At 36.3% G+C, this 4,626-nt stretch overlaps 1 pseudogene across 1 annotated transcript; it reads left to right on the top strand.

Annotated features, from left to right (window-relative positions):
• Positions 1 to 2,716: 2,716 nt before the first annotated feature.
• LOC306652818 (eukaryotic translation initiation factor 2 subunit 1-like) lies at positions 2,717 to 4,044 on the top strand (annotated as a pseudogene). The gene has a single exon. The product of its transcript is annotated as a eukaryotic translation initiation factor 2 subunit 1-like (transcript).
• Positions 4,045 to 4,626: the final 582 nt, after the last annotated feature.

The raw sequence follows: 4,626 nt of genomic DNA on the forward strand, positions 1-4,626 counted from the left end.
CCTCTGAGCAAACAAAAATTATTACGTAACTAGTATCTTATGAAGAGTTTACCTGTTCAACAAATTCACCTACTTAGAATAGAGCCTTAGAATGAGAAAAGAAGCAAAACACAAACAGAAATAGGTAAACAGAGGTGGTTTGTAAAACATTTATTTTAGCATGAAAGATTTTTTAAAAACATTAGTTGTAGATAGATATAATTCCTTTATTTTGTTTATTTTTATGGGGTACTGAGGATTGAACCCAGTGCCTCATATATGCCACGCAAGCACTCCACCACTGAGCCACAACCCAAGTCTAAGCATAAAGGAGTTTATGAGGACCTTACTCTTATGTAGGATAATGCTTTTGGTATAATGGTTGTAGACGTTCAGAGATGGGTTTGCTGAGAGTGAGGACGAACGATGGCTACCTTACTTAGCCTTACCCAGTGTGCTTACCCAGGCATCAGAGATTGAGCTCTGAAGGCATGGATCTAATTTTATTTAGGGTTACACAGGACATATATAGGCACATTATCCAATCAGGTTAACAGGTTAAGAGGTTGAATTTTGTGATGTTTGGCAAAGTAAAAATTTCCTGATTATATTCATCATATTCCTATTTTGAAGATTCCCATGAAATGCAGAAAGACATTGTTTTCTTGAGCAGTAAAATATTCATAACTTCACTTTTGTGTTCATTCTTCAGAACTTTTTCAAGCCACATTCAATTGATAGGATGAAAAGGTTTAAGAGAAGGCTATCCCGCACTCTTTGAGGATTCCAGAATGTTAGTGAATCATTATCTGAATTAGCTGAACAAATGACTATTGAAGAAAACAGCAGCAAGGATAATAGTACATATTTGGGATGGAGAAGATGCTTCTCCCATTTAATTACTTTATAAACAATGTGAATTTACTGTCTAGATAAAGTCATAAAAATGTCCTTTTATTTCTCTCTCTCATTTCCTGGTGTTTTAGGAATCATAACATTGTATAACTTTCTCTTGCTTACTTGAATATTCTACTTTCACTCCAACTTTTTTATTATGCCTGTTTCAAGTCATAATTAATTATTCATCCCACATTTCTGTTTTTTACTATTTTACAAATAATGATATATTGCATAATATTATCCTAATTTTTAAATAACTATTTTGACATTTAATTAGACATTTAAATATTTTTGCTAGTCTTATAACCTGAATTAATGCAATTTAAAAATGCATAGAACATTTGTGAAATTTGTGGTCTCAGCATAGTTTTTCAACATGTTATATGCATATTGACTACTAAATTCTAAGGTTCATCATGAATAAATTTTATTGGTTTTCAATTTTATGTTTGTCACAGTCTTTATCTGTAGTACTGACCACATAGAGCAGGTAGGCATATAATGTTTTATTCATGTGACAGTCCTTTTTACAAGTCAAATTAGTAATACACAGATAATGATATAAAATAAAGAGCTTGTTAAAGTGAATGCATTAAAGCATAAATTGTCACATTTTTAGAACAAGTCTATATATTCAAAATGAAAATAGCCCTAGAAATGTTATAATTACCAGAAAGGAGCTTACATGACTTGCTGCCAGTGTGTCATGACACACAGATTACCTGACAAGCCTTCCCTCACTATGCCAGAGATTCTGCTGTAGAGATTTGTGGCAGCAGTTAAAACATGGTCACCCTCATCCCTTGCATTGCATGTACATGTTTGTGCTGTGAGAGAGGGAAAGGCATAGTGGAAAGGGATCTGCAATTTAAGTCAGAAGTCATGGGTTGGGATTTGATATACTGAAACACTTGGTTGGGTAACTCCAGGGAAGTCATTTATTCTACCAAGGATTCAGATACCATATTTCCTTTTCTCTGAAGGTTCATTATTTCCTCAAGGTTACCCAACATGTTGGCAGAATGAATACTTTACAGCCTAATTTTCTTTGCTTCAAAGTCTATACCATTGTATCTATCGTCCCAGACCTCCTAACTTCTGCTGAGATTTCACTGAGAGCTGCTGTTTTGTGTTTAATGTGGGACAAGAGAGATGGACTAGTAGGAAATTTAAAATAATAATTTGGATATAGTTACATGGAGGAGGGAAAAATTTGCCTTTGTGTCAAATCCCAAAATTTATTTTATAGACTTCTATTTGTCTTGCAAGATGATATCTCCTAGATACATGAGACAAAATTCTAATTTTATTTCAGAAACCCATTGAATTCTTTATATTACTTAAATCCAGTGTGCATGGGGGCATTTTTTGTTTGTTTGTTTTTTGATACCAGGGATTGATCCCAATGGTGCTTCACCACTGAGTCATATCTCTAGCCCTTTTTAACACTTTTATATGGTGTCTTGGTAATTTGTTTAGGGTTTTGCTAAATTGCTTTGGACCTTGCTACATAGCTAAGGCTACCTTTGAACTTCTGATCCTTGTTAGCATGACCAGCTCAGTGTGTTTATTTTTAAATTAGAAAAGCCTTGCCATTATGTTTGCCAGTGATATTCAGTAATAAAATAAGCACAGTATGCATCTTCATGGGTGATTTACGGGACATATTTGATTGTGGGGAGAGGAGTGATACTCAGAACTGAACACAGGACTACTCTATCATTGGGCTGTATACATAGTTTTTTTAGTTTTCATTTTGAAACAGTCTTGGTAAATTGCTGGCTTTTGGTTTGGTGATCCTCCTACTTCAATTATTAAGATAGCATGAGTAGGACTAAAGAGCTCGGCACACTAATTTAGTGCGGGATTCACACACATACCTCAGAATGCCAGGTCTAAGTTGTAGATTTTATCAACACAAATTTCCTGAGGTGGAAGATGTAGTGATGGTGAATGTAAGGTCCATTGCTAAAATGGGAGCTTAAGTCAGCTTGCTGGAATACAACATTGAAGGCATGATTCTTCTCAGTGAATTATCCAGAAGGTGTATCCATTCTATAAACAAACTCTTCTGAATTGGCAGGAATGAATGTGTCGTTGTTATTAGAGTGGACAAAGAAAAAGGATATATTGATTTGTCAAAAAGAAGAGTTTCTCCAGAGGAAGCAATCAAATGTGAAGACAAATTTACAAAATCCAAAACTGTTTATAGCATTGTTTGTCATGTTGCTGAGGTGTTAGTATATACCAAGGATGAGCAACTGGAAAGCCTGTTCCAGAGGACTGCTTGGGTCTTTGATGACAAGTATGAGAGACGTGGTTGTGGTGCCTATGATGCATTTAAGCATGCAGTCTCAGATCCATCTACTTTGGATAGTTTAGATTTCAATGAAGATGAACAGGAAGTACTCATTAACAACATTAATAGGCATTTGACCCCACAAGCTGTCAAAATACAAGCAGATATTGAAGTGGCTTGTTATGGTTATGAAGGTATTGATGCTGTAAAAGAAGCCCTGAGAACAGGTTTGAATTGTTCTACAGAAACAATGCCCATCAAGATTAATCTAATAGGTCCTTCCCAGTATGTGATGACTATGACAACCCTGGAGAGGACAGAAGGGCTCTCTGTCCTCAATCAAGCTATGGCCATTATCAAGGAAAAGAGGGGTGTGTTCAATGTTCAAATGGAGCCCAAGGTGGTCACAGATACAGATGAGACTGAACTTGCAAGGCAGCTGGAGAGGCTTGAGAGAGAAAATGCAGAAGTGGATGGAGATGATGATGCAGGAGAAATGGAAGCCAAAGCTGAAGATTAACTTTGTGGGAAGCATAGTCCAATTCGAGGAACATGAAGCAGCCCTTCTTGGCTATAAACCCTAGACTTGAAAATATTGAAAACTTCAAAGCTGAATATTCTTTGTTTCCAAGTATTTAAATGTTTCAACACACTAGAACATGAAATGCCCTCCTAAATGTCAGCTGTTTTCACACAGTACCTCCCAACACATTTTTCAAGGGAGCGGCCTGATTTTTCTAGAGAAAATCTTTGAGCCTAGAAAGGTCCTAAAATTGGGCTTATGATTTCCATTTATGATGTCTCCAGATTGGTACTCTTTGTGTTTCAGTGCCTCCTTAAGATTTACCAGGGGCACCCAAAGCAAATAATAATCCTAATCTTTCTATAAAAAATGTATCCAAACAAACATCAAATAAATTTCTGGGATATTTAACTGTAAAAAAATGATAGTATGAGTAACTGTACCTGACTAGGACAATTTTTCTTTTCTTTTTTTGGGGGGTAAGAGTGATTGAGCCCAATGGTGCTACAACACTGAGAAACATCCCCATCACTTTTTATTTTTTATTTTGAGAAAGGGTCTTGCTGAGTGGCTCAGGGCCTCACTAAGTAGCTGAAGCAGGCTTTGAATTCACAATTCTTCTGTCACAGCCTCCCAAGCCTCTGGGATTGTAAGCATGTACCACAACATTTGGCTAGTACATATTCTTTTAAAAAAATAGTTATTGATCAACCTTTATTTTATACATTAATTTATATGTGGTTCTGAGAATTGAACCCAGTGCCTTACACATGCAAGGCAAGTACTCTACCACTGAGCCACATCCTGAACCCCAGGACATATCCTTAATGAGTATTTGAGTACAAGACACACCTCTATTTTATTTTTTGGGGGGTGCTGGGGATCAAACCCAGGACCTTGTGCTTACAAGGCAAGTACTCTACCA

Source organism: Sciurus vulgaris, assembly GCF_902686455.1.
Source record: "Sciurus vulgaris genome assembly, contig: HiC_scaffold_611_arrow_ctg1, whole genome shotgun sequence".
NCBI lineage: Eukaryota > Metazoa > Chordata > Mammalia > Rodentia > Sciuridae > Sciurus > Sciurus vulgaris.